This window comes from Schistocerca nitens, chromosome 7, assembly GCF_023898315.1.
Source record: "Schistocerca nitens isolate TAMUIC-IGC-003100 chromosome 7, iqSchNite1.1, whole genome shotgun sequence".
NCBI lineage: Eukaryota > Metazoa > Arthropoda > Insecta > Orthoptera > Acrididae > Schistocerca > Schistocerca nitens.
This window is the reverse complement of record NC_064620.1, coordinates 393,715,795-393,733,498: the sequence shown is the minus strand read 5'-3', so window position 1 is coordinate 393,733,498 and position 17,704 is coordinate 393,715,795.

Here is a 17,704-nt window from a genome sequence, read left to right as displayed (position 1 = left end):
GCAAGCTACTCTACGGGGCATGGCGAAGGGTACTTCGCAATTTTCCATTCCGTTCTGTAGATGCCCTAATCTCCCTTATCTGATTCTCGGGATCCTTTGCAAGATATACGATGGAATCAACGTAATAGTCGTTCAGTCTTCTCTAAATTTACTCAACGAATTTTGCGAGAACTACGTCGTCGTAGCGGTGTTACTCCTGGCCTCGTGGTGTGAGAAGCCATCGAGTATAACTAACTCTCGGATGGTAGTGACTGAGTGAAATCTGGCGGGAATATGGTTACACGAACAACCTGCCTCCTCATGTGTTACTTCTCATGCAGCAGTAGCGTGCAGCCATTTTCAACAGGACACTGCTCCTCCGCACGTGAAAGTGTCTCTATGTTCGTTTTGCGTGATGTTGAGGTATTCCAGTGTTCAGCGAGATCCCCAGATCGGTCACAGAACTTGTGTGAGACATGGAAAAAAGCACAGGTCTCAAGAAGGGTGGTTGAAATGGTCCACAAAATTATCGTACAATAACGTCGATTTGTTGAAGAATCTTAGAACATATTCTGAGCTGAATCACAGTGAGGTATCTCGAAGAAAGTGACCTTCTCCATACCAATGAGCATTTATTCCGAAAACACCGATCATGTGAAACCCAATTTGCACTTTTCTCACGACATACTGGAAGCTTTGGATCAAAATAGTAAGATAGATGCAGTATTTCTCGGTTCCCGAAAAGCATTTGCCTCAGGGCCACAGATACGCTTATTATCAAAAGTACGATCATATGGGGTATCAAGGAAAATTTGTGACGGAGTGTGGATTTTTTGATGGGGAGCATGCAGTAAGTTATCTTGGATGGAGATTCATCTATAGATATAACTTCAGGTGTGACCCAGGGAATTATTTTGGGACCCTTACTGTTCATGTTGTATAGCAATGGTCTTGGAGACAATCCGCATCCGGCCATCCTGGTTTAGGTTTTCTGTGATTTGCCTAAACAGCTTCAGGTAAATGCCGGGATGGTTCGTTTGAAACAGCACGTCCGACTTCACCATCCTTCCCTAATCCTATGGGACCACTGACCTCGCCGTTTGGTCCCTTCCTCCGAATCAACCAACGAATCAACCTATCTTGGAGACAATATTAATAATAACCTCAAACTTTTTGCAGATGATGCAGTTGTCTATAACGTAGTACTATCTGAAAGAAGCTGCATAAATGTACAGCCAGATCTGATATGATTTCAAAGTACTGGAAAGGCTGGCAACTTGCTTTGAATTTTCAGAAACCAAAACTGTGCACTTCAGAAAAATGAAGAAACGTAATGTAGTACGGACATAATATCAATGAGTCACATTTCTAATCGGTCAATTCATACAAATACATCGCTGTAACACTTTGTAGAGATATGCAACGGAATGAGCACAAAGGCTAAGTAGTGGTTAAAGCAAGTGGTAGACTTCGGATTACTGGCATAATACTGGGAAAATGCAATCAGTCTACAAAGCATACTGTTTACAAACTACTCATGCGACCCATTCTAAAATACTGCTCAAGTATATGGGACCTGCACCAAATAGGACTAAAAGGGGTATTGAACATATACAGAAAGGATAGCATCAATGGTTACAGGTTTGTTTGTCCCATGGGAGAGTGAACTTGCCGATTCTTGAAGATAGACTTAAACTCTCTCGAGAAAGCATACTCTCAAAGTTTGAAGAACTGGCTTTAAATGAAGGCTATTAGAATATATTAAAGCCCCCTACATATCATTCCCTTAGGAATCACTACGACAAAGCCTGATTAATTACAGCGCGTACGGAGACATTTAAGTAGTCGTTCTTCCCGCGCTCCATATGTGAATAGAACGGGTAAAAATCCTGTTAACTGATCCGATGGGACACATCCTCTACCATGCACCTAATATTGATTGAGATGTATGGGACGGGCTTGGACGTCAACTCCATCCCAGTGTCAGTATGTAGGACATCAAAGACCGGTTGTTCTCCAGCTTGTCTCTGTAGAGGCTTTATGACATTCTTCCCAGTCGGACCACGGCATGCATCCAGGCCAGAGTGGCCGCAGCTTCATATAGATAAGTGACTTCCTACTGCCACGTTCTTTATAAATTTGACTCGATTTTGTAATCACTGCAGTAACATCACACACCCTCAGTCCAAGAAGTTTTTTTTTTTTCGTTTCCTCCTGCCCTTCTAGACGATACACTTTTTTTTTTTTTTTGTCAGGCGGTGTATATCGTCGATATTGATATCACTCAAGAATTTAAGGAGAAGTCTAGTCATGGATCATACAGAAAAGAAGCCAGCTCCAACGCCAGTCATCACAATCTACCGTCATCACCCTCACGGCCGAAGAAAACTATTAAAAGGGAAAATTCAGCTTGTAGTCAGCCTTTTCCATATCTTCATCTAGTGACATCAGTATTTCGTGCTTATTCTGTCCATTAATCATAGAATTTTGCTGTCTCTGGCCTATGCTTTAAGTCAAATCAAATGGCTCTGAGCACTATGAGACTTAACTTCTGAGAGCATCAGTCCCCTAGAACTTAGAACTACTTAAACCTAACTAACCTAAGGACATCACACACACCCATGCCCGAGGCAGGAGTCGAACCTGCGACCGTAGCGGTCGCGCGGTTCCAGACTGTAGCGCCTAGAACCGCTAGGCCACTCCGACCGGCTTCTTTAAGTTAGTTCTTTTAGCTTTTCTTGCCGTATTTGTGAGTTTGTGATAAGTGTGAAGAGCGGCACTGTTGTGGGGGAGCAATGTGTTAACGTTTCTGCAGAGCTCAAGACACCTCAGGTAGATTTTTGCTTACACATTCATTGCCTTCTCCAACCAAGAACAAAATTCTCAATTTCCAACCTAAAACAGGTGTTTAAAGATGGGCAAAACAGCCCGAAACGTGTAAAGGTAAAATAGGTTATCATTAAAAAGTGACTGTTCGCTCTTTTTTCGCTCTTTGAACATACAGGGTGGTTGTGATTAAACATTCGCTACTTGAGCCATGGTACACGGAAAACTATTTACTGTATGAGTATTCAGCTTTATAGGAATTGAAATGCCTAGGCTAGCAGGACAGAGCGGATTAGGTTGTGGAAAGGGGCCAAAATAAGTTGCTGTCAGTTGCAATCAACATATAATCTTTATTTATCGACACAAGATATTACAACAAGGATGCAAAACACTCAAAACTTTAATCGACCTTCTTTGATTAACCTTAGATCGGCTGAAGACCACACTCAAAATCCAAGACACAAGGCCTAAGCAAGAAATTCAAATACAAGGTTTTTCTGGAGGTTTCACCCAAAAATATTTCCTAAATCTGCAATCTAAACAGGCTGAAAGCCTTAGCAATTTAATTTTAATGGAACTTGGCTGGAGGCTGCATTATGTAATAAGAAGAGTTTCAATCAAAACTTAACTTAAAACATTTCATGCAAAATTCGGCTGAAGGCCCCGTACAAAAGCATAACAATCTTATGCCTTAAGGGCAAGACAAGGACATTAATTTAAGAGATACTGATACTCGGCTGAAGGCCACACATCAACCAAATAACTAAAACCTAAACCACAAGATTTCAATACAACACACGGAATATTTCGCCCACAACGACCCACAACACCTCAGCTGTCGAACTACACGCCGCGCTGGACAACAACAACGCGCGAGAGAAAAATACACTGCCTCAAATTACGTCAGCGACCAGGGCAGGTAACCGGAACGTCAACGGCCACAAGGCAGAAGATACGCCTGGCCAACTTCAATAACAGGAAATAAATTAAGTTAAACTCCACAGGAAGACGGCTGGAATCTTAGCCGACTTGAATACACTCACATTGTTGCTCGCGGGAATGTCCCAAAAGCGACAACCAGGATCAAACGAAGAAATATGAACAGTTGAGGTTCGATAGTAGGTTAAATGAGGACTCAACTTTCATGTCTAAGATAGGTGGACGACAAACTTCGTAGCACTCGCAAGCAGCACCTCACACTCCAACCGCGTGTGCACGCCACCAGCGGCCCTGGCCAGAGCACGCGCGACGGAGACTTCCTTGCTGCTCCACAGCAACCGACCGACTGGTCACACACCGTCCAGCCGGAAACTATATCCGCCACACCAAAGATAGTACAGCAGTTCTAGTATCGATACACGCTGCTGCTGCCACTCACGGGGATGACAGCAACATTATCGCGATAACCACAGGAGAAATAAAACCACAGGACTGCGACCGAGGTTTAACCCAAGACAAACATGACTCGAGTCAGCCACGGCTCAGGAATGACATTCACACTGTTTGCTACGAGATTTGCTTTGTTAATGGTGTTAGTGTCATTACTTGGCGCTAGACGCCGGCACTGGTACAGCGACCATCCGTGAATATTACAGCTGAAGACAGGGGTCTGGACCAGGTGAGCAGAGCTTCACTCGTAAGTCCACTTTATGAAAGGAACAGCAATAGTACTGCTGCTCTTCGCGAGTATCGACGCCTTAAAGAGTACGGAGAGGTCCTGTCTCTGCACCGTGGTTGAGGAACATGATTCGGAATTTGGAACTGCTGCAGGTAGAGGCAGATGATCAATTATGCCACAAGTTGTTGAAAAACTTTCTGTTATCATGGCTGAAATGCTGGACGAAGGGTCTGACCTTCAAGCAATAAACGAGCTGTGCCACCACAGCTGGACATTCTATGGTCCACCGTTAGAAAAGTGCTGCGAACAACTTTTGCGAACAACTTTTGCAACCTGACACAGATATTCGACTAGACTTCGCTCTTACGTTTCTTGCAACGCTTGGGGTTGTGGCTTTGGAACAGTTTGTGGAATGGTGAAGCACACTTTACGCTCAATGAGACAGTGAACACTCACAGTTGTCGCATTTGTGGATTGTCACCGTCAACGAACGTTCGTGAAGTTCCACTACCTAGAGAATGCGTCACTGTGTGGTGTGGCTTCACGGCCCAGTTCACGATTGGCCTATTTTTCATTGAGGAACTCGGATACCAAGGATATGCAACGTGAACGGCACACGTTACTGTGATCTGCTTCGCCGACATATGATCCCTGCTCTGCGGGAGAGGGGTGCATTAGACTGTTTTGATGCACGACGGAGCTCCACCTCACACTGCTCGTGAAGTTACTCGGTCACTCCGTAACACATTTGGAGAAGACCGAATTGTTGGCCGATCGTTCCAAACTGCGTGGCCACCAAGATCACCAGATTTCGAATGGTGTGTTTTCTGGCTGAATCACAGGTGATATCAACTGGACAGTAACACAGACTGGAGCATAGCAAAGAAAGTAGACACCGTCCCATCTGAGCTGTTTCAGGCGGCGGCAGAGCAATCTCAGTTGTGGTTCGATGTCGTCACAGATGTAGATTGTCGTCATATTGAGCGACGTTTGTAACCTGGAATGCAAACACGGTACGCAGTTAATAAATGTGTTTCTCTCAACCGCTTATTAGTTGTTTCTCTTCTACATGTCCTGACAAATGTCTCCACAACGTTTAAACGTCCACGACCAATCAATTTTCATGGGGGTCCCTCATGGAACGAAAGTTTAATTATGGCTACCCTGTATTCCTAGTAATAGGTGTCATAGGCTATAGCATGCTGTCCTACACTGCCAGAGAGGAAACAAATTCTGCAAAAAACCGCATGTCCCAGCAACCTGGCAAGGGCCCCAGGCGCCACAGAAGTGACACTGCGTACAAGTGTTCCAAGCCCATATTAATGTATGTGACGTGTTATACACTTTAGATGACATCGTAGCCTATTGGAAAGATTGCTAAAGATATTCGAGTTTTTCCCGGAGGACTGTGTTATACCCTGTGATCGTAGTGTACCTAGTCACCCTTTTTTCTACTATTTCTGTGTTGTTGTTACTGCTTTTGTTATATAATAGACGCTAATCCTTCGACAAAACAGCATCCCTTCGCAATATTTCACGTCGTTGGGGACTTGTGATGAAGGTTTAAAAACACCAGCAGGAAGAGCAATAATGGAATAGAGTTACGTTCATACAGGAAAGGGAAAGTTTGGAATGGCAGTGTAAAGCGTTTGCATGCAACTAATTGTTCTTTTATTATCATCAAACGTGTTACGCTTAAAGTGTAAATGTATATCACTAGTGTACTGCAAAACGTTATAAAGGACCAATGTCATAACAGAATGGTAATGAATTATAAGCATTTCATAGATGTACACATTAATAGTGTAAGTATTTGTCGGTATGTCTCACATCCTTTTACTCTCTCCTGTCTGTGTATATGCGGGTGGGGATAATGCTTTACAAAAAAGTCGTGTATCTGACGGAACATTTTTAAAACTTAAAACCTTCAGAATAGTGTCCATCAGAGATAATACATTTGTCTGAATGTTTTTTTTCCTTTGGTGGAACCAGTTTTCAAACTCTTCTGAAGTTACGCTGTTTAGGGCCTCCAACTATTTTTTCTCTTCTTCTACGTCTTGAAGTCCGCAGCTCGTGGTCTTGCGGTAGCGTTCTCGCTTCACGCGCACTGGGTCCCGGGTTCGATTTCCGGCGGGCTCAGAGATTTTTCCTGCCTCGAGATAATTGGGTGTTGTTGTGTCGTCTTGATCATCATCATACATGCCCATTACGGTCGGAGGAAGGCAATGGCAAATCACCTCCACTAGCACCTTGCCTAGTACAACGGTGCGGGTCTCCCGCATCGTCCCCTACGCTCCTCGGAGTAAGGGACCTCATCACCATCATCTACGTCTTGAAAGCGCTTACTTGTCAGTTTTTTTTTCATTCTTTGGAATAAAAACAGTCATGGGAAGGGGGGGGGAGGAGAAGGGGACAGGTCTAGTGAGATGGGTGGGTGAGAAACCGTTGTCGTTTGGTTTTTGGCGAAAACTGCCTCACATTCAACGCTATGTGTGCAGGGGCGATGTCTGGTGCAAAATCCAAACTCGTGACTGGCACAATACGGGTCAACTTTTTCTCAGGGCTTCATATAATCGTTTCACTACTTCAAGATAGTAATGTTGGTTAACTGTGGTACCAGTACCCTGAGAAACGAATTCGCGGTGGACAATATCCGCGATGTGAAAAACAAATCAGCATGGGATATCACCTGCCTCGTTTTCTTTGGCCTTGGTGATCAAGTCTTTCTCTGGCTGCATTATTGTTCGGTTTCTGGCTTGTATCCATAACACAACTATTCATCGCCCGCTATCACTTTTACGTCAAAAATTCAGATTCGTTTATGAATGTTCTTTTAGTTCGCTGCACACGCTCAAACGATTGGCTCTGTGGTTGTCAGAAAGCACACGCGGAACAAACTTTCCTGCAACACGCTTTATCTTCAGATCTTCGGCCAAAATTCGTTGGCATGAATTCCAGGACATTGCAGTCATTTCCACCAGTTCATCGATTGTTCTACAATGATCAAACATGTTCGCAACACAGATTGTTTCAACAGTTTCGTTTGTTGTGAAAGTCGTGGGATGTTCCGTCTTGATTCGTCTTCAGTCGACATTTGGCCACTTTTAAAACGAGAAAACCGCTCGTAAACCCTTGCCTGTCTCTAAGCTTCCATCCCGTAAGCCGTCCGAAGCAGTGCTGATTTCACCAACAGGAAACAGAGTCTGATGTTAGTGTGGTGTCACCGCCAGACACCACACTTGCTAGGTGGTAGCTTTAAATCGGCCGCGGTTCATTAGTACATGTCGGACCCGCGTGTCGCCACTGTCAGTGATCGCAGACCGAGCGCCACCACACGGCAGGTCTCGAGAGACTTACTAGTACTCGCCCAGTTGTACAGCCGACGTTGCTAGGAAAGGTTCACTGAGAATTACGCTCTCATTTGCCGAGACGATAGTTAGCATAGACTTCAGCTAAGTTAATTGCTACGACCTAGGAAGGCGCTATTTTTCCTTTGCTATGTATCTAATGAAGCACGTACAGTAAAAAGACCAATGTTCACCAATTATGGATTAAAGTTAAGTATTCCAGAAGCTACGTACTTTTCTTTATAGCATTCATTACGTATCCTGTTTCAGACCTCTCGCCATCCTGCGTGAGCTTATAGCGTGCATTTCGGCTTCCTCAAACAACACGTTGTTGGCACTTCTGCCGACACTTCAGTTAGCACGTTGGTATTTACTGTATACCATTGAAAAATCGTGAGGCATCGCTTACAAACCACTTATATTGAGTACAATAATGTTTTCCCAGCAATGCTACTAGCACAAATGACACAAAATTCAATCTGCTGAATGCACCTAGCACGAGAATTAGGCGCTAGTGACCTACCAACTCCCAGAGAAAAATTCTGTTAGTTTTGAGTCCACCATCATGTATATATTCGCATGACGTATTTCAAATTAATGCTCATTTATGGAATTGATAATGTGTAAAATTTTCTTATTTAGTACGCATCGACTCAAAAGTGAGACTCATCTGGTATGAATAAAAAATAAAATTATGGACAGTTACAAGCATATGGATTTGCTAACCTCATGACTGTTTACCATAACTGCAAAAGAAGACTGCCTACAAGAAAATAAGAGATGTGACTTTTACGACTGATACTGTGGAGAGGTCGTCTGTACAGAAACGAGGTGACGCCCTCCGTCTTCTGGCCCGGCGGCCAACATCGCGCTCTCAAACGCGGGTTATGTGCCCCCTAGGCCGATAAAGGGAGCAGGGGGCGTGGGTGTTTGAATGGAGGGGAAGGGACGGGAGCTATTGTCGCCTGTGACATTAACGGTTCACCCCATTCCATACTACAAAACTGAGGAATGCAGCTAGGACAAGTGGGAACTTTTTGGAACACTTTCGTGTGTTTCTACCTGCATCTGTTTCGCAGTGTGTCAAAGACTAACTGTTGGTCGAATTGTTTATTCCTCTCCTCCGTATAGAGCAGCCTTTTACTAGCATGCAGCTCCTCTCCGACTAACAGGGTGTTGCCGATCGCTATAGTGACTAATCGTGAACTTCATACCGAAAAGGTCAACTCACCCGCGTCTCATGCACTCTCGAAGCATGTCCTCACTTACCACTGTCAGCACCACTAGACTGTTTGATTTTGAAAGGATTAGGAGAATCTGGGAAATTATAAATACACGAACAACGCCAGCACTCTGATTCTGGAAATTCGTATTACTATAAATATTGTAACTCAAAAACAGAGACCAGCCACAAATACAATTACCATACCTACTCTTTCGGATTTAAAAATCCACCTTCCTATGTCTTCTTTTGTTGAGCACTCATTTTGTGGTTACTTAATGATGTAATAGACATAGATGGAAAAAATCACTTTGCTTTGAAAAATCAAGTGGAAATGCATTTTTAAACTGAGGTGTGGAATACTACATTACAGTTTGGCAATTACGTTATGTGGCGTATGATCATGTCCGACACGCTCGTAGCCATCCAGAAGGTGCCACATTTTGTTTTATGCACACCTGAATTTGAGTATTTATTATGAATTACTCTTTCTTTATGTCGTCATTTTACGTCGAGTTTGATTGTCAGTACAGAAGACTACTCTCGTTTACTTTCGGGGTAGAACGAGCAATCTCTTCCTTTCCTTTTCCTCTTTAAGTCAATCCAACGGATTTATTTATTTAATTTTTTTCCCACCTTTCTGATAGAAGTTACATGGCTCCGGGTACATGAAGTCTTGAAAGTTTCAATTTTTTATTTTTATTTATCTAAATTTACGAAATTTTTACAATGATAAACATTGCCTTATTTCTGGTTCATTCATTTATTTAACCACAACACTGCGGACGTTACCGTGCACATTTCACAGTTCTCAAACCGGAATTGCATTTTTTGAATCACTTGCCTCCGTGGGCAATTATTTATGAGTGGGATTCAAAAGCCATCAAAGCAGTAGACTAAGAGAAGCCATATGGAGAAAATTTAACAATCACTAAATTGGAGTGAGCAATTCATGTACAAATTCGAATGGGTACGGGACTGCAGAGACTGAAAACTGTTTAGAAGGGAAAGAAATTAGTAGTGGCAGAACATTAGATGGTATGAACAGACGCACAACATTTGTCATGGCATGGCTATCTGGAAAAATGTTAGTAATCTAGAAGATGTGAGAAAAGATTTAAGGGCAGTTTTGTTTCATCTCTCTTCAACAGATGAGAGATTCATTCACGATCTATGCGCTCGAGGAAATGATTCATGGTACAAATACGAGTACAACAGATCACAGCAAAATTATGAGATCTTTATTCACAAATCAGCTATATCTTTTGCCTTAGGTAGGTCTTGAAAGAAACTTTCAAATACTTGTGAGATGGAAGACTATTGAAGAACTGTCTTCATGGCCATAGTCAGAAACCTAACAAGTCCAGCAATAGCACAATCTGGGCCAGAATTCCCAAGAGAGTTTTTGTGTCAATTAGTACAGTGCATTTTGGTGTCTTTGATGCAGTGGCAACGTTCAGTGAAGAAAACGTTGCAATGTGTGAAATTTTGAAAAGACTGCTACAAATTTTTGGTTAAATTTAGATAAAGAAAGACTTAGGCCATCAGAGAGAGGTGTTAAAAACCTTGAAACAAGGGCAAGAACGAGCTTATCAGCAGGAAAAAAGAACTGCAAGATGAAACGAAAGAGGCAGGAGATAACCCATCGTATGCACCATGAATACATCGACAACTTTAATAGTTGTTTCCCATAAGTGGCATTTTTAACTTTTTCTAAGCTTTTACTTGCAATAATCTGTTCAAAATTACAGGGCACACTCATGCAGTATAGTGCTTTTTCCAACACATCGGTTTTCTTATTTTGAAAATATCAAAGAGGTTAGAGCGTTACATACATAGCAAGGTTTTGTAGCGTTGCTCTTGGGGGGACGAAAATAAAAAGAATTGTTACTTTTTTTTTAATGTCGAAAAAGTGAATATTTTTGGTGGGCCACTTGGCAACAGAATCAGGGATTTATTACGCTATTATAATAAGATACGTTGACCATTAAATACCTGAATAAGAGCAGCATATTGATATATATATATATATTTTTGAGATCGCTCGGAAGAAACATTATCATTTCTGTGCATTTTTATAGTTGCCATGTAGTCATACCCGGATCAACACTAAGGGACCAGAAGATTTATAGACTTTAAAAGAAATGCAACACTACACAATTAAAAAAGAGCTCGTTCAGAAATAATAGGAAAACGATAATGTTCCTTCTGCCTCATGCTGCGTTCGGCCCATCAGCGTGATCGTAATTTCTGGTGATGAAGTAACACAAAATAATTAACAGTCAAGTAAATAAGGAGATGGAATTATCAAGGTTAATTTACGAAAATAAGCACACTTACATGTAACACACTTTTTTTTAATGCTACGTACCTTTTCATATTAAATTACAATAGATGACCATTGTGGTTAAATACTTTATACATAACAGTCAAAATATCCTCTTGACGCTGTCTGTTCGATATCAGTTACAAGAAACTACATGCTTTCTGATTGAAAAAGAAATAACATTTAGCATTTTTCACTCAATATTTACACATAGAATATAAAATACAGTTGCGGAACGCAGCAAGTCCGCGTCCGCCTCTCCTGGAATACAAACAGTAAAAGGTGAGGCGCCAAAAGCCTCCTTTGTCTTGAAACAACAGAATTCTTTTTTATACCATTAATCGATACATGTACATAGATTTACTGGCACCGCGAAAGAACGGCAAAGATAAAGAATAATAGATTCTGTCGCTGCTATGCGATGGTTCATCTCTTTTACTTTACAATTGTTCGATAACTTTAGGCCATCAGGCGTTTACTATTGTGCGTATATTAATGTTTGTGAGGCGAAAATTACTAATATTACAGTTTACACGGCTTTTTTTGTGTCCACCTTTTACAAAACTAATTATTATCTTTAAACTACTCAGTACTTTTATAAAGCTTTCAAAGTGGCTAGAAATGCGTAACCTACGAGTCATTTTTATTTCCAATAGCTTCTGTGAAAAAATACTTTTTATATGAATCAATTATACATTGTTTAAAATAGGGGTTTTGCAGCCCGTCTGGAGCCCCTTAACGACGTTCTTCATCTACATCTACAACCATACTCCGCAAGCCACCTGACGGTGTGTGGCGGAGGGTACCCTGAGTACCTCTATCGGTTCTCCCTTCTATTCCAGTCTCTTATTGTTCGTGCAAAGAAGGATTGTCGGTATGCTTCTGTATGGGCTCTAATCTCTCTGATGTTATCCTCATGGTCTCTTCGCGAGATATACGTAGGAGGGAGCAATATACTGCTTGACTCTTCGGTGAAGGTATGTTCTCCAAACTTTAACAAAAGCCCGTACCGAGCTACTGAGCGCCTCTCCTGCAGAGTCCTCCACTGGAGTTTATCTATCATCTCCGTAACGCTTTCGCGATTACTAAATGGTCGTGTAACGAAGCGCGCTGCTCTCCGTTGGATCTTCTCTATCTATTCTATCAACCCTATCTGGTACGGTTCCCACACTGCTGAGCAGTATTCAAGCAGTGGGCGAACAAGCGTACTGTAACCTACTTCCTTTGTTTTCGGATTGCATTTCCTTAGGATTCTTCCAATGAATCTCAGTCTGGCATCTGCTTTACCGACGATCAACTTTATATGATCATTCCATTTTAAATCACTCCTAATGCGTACTCCCATATAATTTATGGAATTAACTGCTTCCAGTTGCTGACCTGCTATTTTGTAGCTAAATGATAAGGGAACGATCTTTCTATGTATTCGCATCACATTACACTTGTCTACATTGAGATTCAATTGTCATTCCCTGCAAAATGCGTCAATTCGCTCAGTTGTAACCATTAGTTAAACTAATTGGTTTAATATAGCAGTATATAATCCTGATTTACAGGAAGACTGCGTAATATGTGCGTCATATACGAGGAATGCACCCACCCTTAGAGTTAGTTGCACTGACTTCTGATTAATGACAGAATCTGAGCAGAACGGCTTCGATATACAGCGATACTGTGTTCATTGTCTTGTTTGCATATGCTAAGATCTAAGAAACGCATTTTTTTTTTTTTTTTTGTTTCTAACTTAAACTCGATTTTAGTGTTAAATACTTCAGTTTCTCAACAGCCTCTATTAATTTATCTTCGGCAGCATCGCCCATAAGATTGTATCACCGACATATCTAAAACATTAAACTATTTTTACTAAGTATCTGGGAATTGGTTGAAGAACGTATTATGAAAATCGTTCATAAATATTTCGGCCATTATACAGGGTGTTTGACAGACAACCTTTTCGATGGTCATGGTGTTTAATACCGTGTGACCCTTCAAAAAGTAAATGCTTCCTTCAGCTTTCTATAGAGTGATTTATTAAATTTGGAGTCGATCCTTCTTCATTATTACAAATAAGATGCATTCGTTTGTTTTAATTGTGTAAGTTTATTTGTTCTCGGCCCATCAGTATTTGGAGATGCGTTACTTTAATTTCCCATGTTTTCGAACAAGGAATATGAGCTTGTATCATGTTTTCCGCAACTGTACGAAAGTATCTAAGAGGGTATATCTTACATTCTACAACATAATTGTTATTAAGAAACTCAGCTGCATTTGATGCATATCATTGTTCGCAACTGACAACGGCAGTGTTTATTTTTCTGCTTTTATAACCGTCCAATTGCTATTCCTTAATTTAATGTTAAGACATTCACATTTCTTTCTTTTTTCGAACTATGCTACTCCTGTTACATTTAAGCTCTCTACATGAAATCAGTAAGCGTGTGAACAGCTCGAAAAACGAAATTTTAAAGAGGTAGAGTAAGAAAATATTCAAATTTCTTAAAGACAGTAACAATGCATACGAATCTCTCGTACCGAGAGAAGTTCATAATTTTTAAGATCATATGATCAACACAAATGATATTCAACTGTCAGTCCGAGAACTGTAAATGTTGAACGAAGGATTGCAACATAACGTTTATCCTGATTTTAATCAGAGAAATATTAGAGGTACTATAGACGAAGTTAAAACTGCAATTAATTTAGCTAAGCTTACAAAATATGAAGAAAAGGTGATGTGATACCTGTTACCACTTAAAGAATTTAAGACAAAGGAAAATAAAAGAAGTATTACAGTTCAGAAGAAGAAACTTCTCAGTGATAAATTAAGTTCGTATGCCTGGGGTATGTGTACGCATGAACGTGCGCTTTACAATCGGTTTCCTGATAAATTATAGTGGAATTGAAAAAAAAGAGCGAAATAGTGTATGGAAGCAGTATTGCAAGTGAAGATACGGCAAGGTTAAATTTATTTAATGATGGGAAACCATCATGAAAATTTTTTTGTAAGTGTAGTACTGGTTGACTCTTTCTCCTCATTCAAGGTTAGCTCAGCAAGTTACACATTTACTTGTGAATCTGAATCTCGTCCAGAAAACTTAATGTGTACAAAGCGTAAAACTTGGAAATTATTTTCTATGTTATCAAGGCGTAGGGTGCGGTGTTGCTCCTTAATTCTCGTTTCAAAAACTCACCTGTTTGGTCAATGTAGAATTTAAGACATCAATCACCAGAGAGTGATTTCCTGATCTTTTATGGACGACCCTGACGTACGAGCACTCAAAGGTTTGTACAACTTGTTGTTGAAACTTGTTGTTGATGGAGAAATTAATTGTAATAGGTTGACAGCGTAGGTTGACTACTTATGCTGCTGTTGGTGTGGAGTTCCCCTACTGTACATGTTGTTTGCACAGGATACTTATTATTTGCAATTTTTAATTCTCTCGGGTATGTATCAACAACATGAACATTATTATAGATAATACGGAGGGGAGCTGATAGAAGCGGATCGACATTGACCTAAAATAAGCAATCTCGTGCTGATTGTGAAGACAGGGTGCGCTATTGATGCTAACGTCTGTTATTGCTGGTTCTCTACAAATATCAAAGAGTTCATCTCACAATCAACAATGATCCTAATGTCATTTTATAATTCACTGAGATCTTTCCTCAACGACGTCAATTTCACAGTTTTTGTCTCAAAAGCGTGTGACAGTAATATTCATATACTGTATTTACTTTTTATTTCGCAATCAGTCAAGAAAAATTTCTCGTCTAGATAGTTTGTGTAAAACTCAGGTAACATTGAAGCAGTAATGCCATCGTTTTGGATATAAATTTTATTTTGACGGTGAAATAATTGAGAAGACATATGTGTGATAATCTCAATAAATTTATATACAGGGTGAATCACTTAACACCTGCACCGCAAATATTGCCAAGATGGAGATGGTGTCGATGTGCGGTTTTCACAGAATTGATTGGTAAGGGCGCGTATTTGGAGTCAAAACGCAAATTTTGAGACATTTACAAAAGTGCAGATCTATATACATCAGTTACAAATTTGTAAGACTATTAACAGTAAAATCCTAAAAGTAGCGTAAATGAGAATGTCAGTGGTGTTTCTTGCAGAAACCTAGTGCAGTTAGTTTACGAGTTACCGTAATACGAACATTGTAAACACCGACAGCTGTTTGTTCCATCGTATTGATTAGATGCTAGGCGGCGATGTTTTGTTCGTTTACATTGCATTGAGTGTATACAGCGATTGCATTGCGTCGGTGCTGTCAGTTACTGTGTGACAGTCGACATAGTAGGACTTGCTTGGAAAATAATATTTCCCAATGCGAAAATATAGGACATGCTCATGGTTTACGGTGAATGTAGGAAGAATGCCTTTCTTACTTGCAAGAAGTACGCCGAAAGATATCCCAACATACGTCAATAATCGTGACTGATATTTGTGAATCTCTTCACACAATTACGTCACAGAAGGGAACGCGTGACAGGAGTGGACAGTGAAATTAATGATCTGGCTGCTGTAGCAGTAGATACGTGAAGTAGTTCCCGTGCAATCGCACGAGGAAGCAGCATGCGTCAGCCAAGCGTTACTAAGCGTTTTCTATACGTTCCATTCCTGTCACATCTACACTACTGGCCATTAAAACTGCTACACCACGAAGATGACGTGCTACAGACGCGAAATTTAGCCCACAGGAAGAAGATGCTGTGGTATGCAAATGATTAGCTTTTCAGAGCATTCACACAAGGTTGGCACCGGTCGCGACACCTACAACGTGCTGACATGAGGAAAGTTTCCAACCGATTTCTCATACACAAACAGCAGTTGACCGGCGTTGCCTGGTGAAACGTTCTTGTGATGCCTCGTGTAATGAGGAGAAATGCGCACCATCACGTTTCCGTCTTCAGGCTGCTGCCTCGGAGTGTAGCGGCAGTAGGCAGTCTGGTGCGTCGCATTGTACACCCCAGGTGTTACATGCTTCACCCACTGTGCCTGTTGTCGAGACATCTTCGCGGGTACCGGGCGCGGTTGGGCCACCCTCTCCCCAAGGGGAGTGTTCAGCGGCGTTCGCGACGCACGAGGCGAAGGGTCAATGTGGAGGCTGGCCGTGTGGCATCGCCCGCTCTGCCTGTGAGTGGACAAGTGGCCGCTCCTTCAGCAAGGTCCGAGCAGGCACACGGGGGGAGGGGTTTATTAGTTATTGGAAGCTCCAACGTTAGGCGGGTGATGGAGCCCCTTAGGGAAATAGCGGAAAGGTTGGGGAGAAGGCCAGTGTTCACTCTGTCTGCTTGCCGGGGGGTCTCATCCGAGATGTGGAGGAGGCCCTGCCGGCGGCGATAGAGGTGCACCCGACTGCAAATTGTTGATCATGGCGGTACCAATGACTCCTGCCGACTGAGTTCAGAGGTCATCTTCAGTTCGTACAGGCGGTAGGCGGAGTTGGTGAAGGCGGAAAGCCTCGCTCGCGGGGCGGAATCTGAGCTAACCATTTGTAGTATCGTTCCCAGAACCGATCGTGGTCCTCTGGTTTGGAGCCGAGTGGAAGGCTTAAACCAGAGGCTCAGTCAATTCTGCGGAGATCTGGGGTGCAAATTTCTCGACCTCCGCTATCGGGTGGAGAAATGTAGGGTCCCCCTGAATAGGTAAGGCGAACACTACACGCAGCAAGCGGCTACAAGGGTAGCGGAGTACGTGTGGAGTGCACATGTGGGCTTTTTAGGTTAGAGAATTCCCTCCCTAGGCCCGACAAGACGCCTCCTGAGACGCGGCAAGGGAGGAGTAGGCAAAATGCAATAACAATATTAATCTGCTAACAGTAAACTGCAGGAGCGTCTATAGAAAGGTCCCAGAACTGCTCTCATTAATAAACGGTCACAATGCCCACATAGTACTAGGGACAGAAAGTTGGCTGAAACCAGATGCAAACAGTAATGAAATTCTAAACTCAGATTGGAATGTATACCGCAGAGACAGGCTGGACAGTGAAGGGGGAGGCGTGTTTATACCGATAAGAAGTGCAATAGTATCGAAGGAAATTGACGGAGATTCGAAATGTGAAATAATTTGGGTGAAGGTCACGGTTAAAGCATGCTCAGACATGGTAATTGGATGTCTCTATAGGCCCCCTGGCTCAGCAGCTGTTGTGGGTGAGAACCTGAAGAATAATTCTGAAAATATTTCGAGTAGATTTCCCCACCATGTTATACTTCTGGGTGCAGATATTAATTTGCCGGATATAGACTGGGAGACTCAATCGTTCATAACGGGTGGCAGGGACAAAGATCCAGTGAATTTTTTTTAAGTGCTTTATCTGAAAACTACCATGAGCAGTTAAACAGAGAACCGACTCGTGGCGATAACATATTAG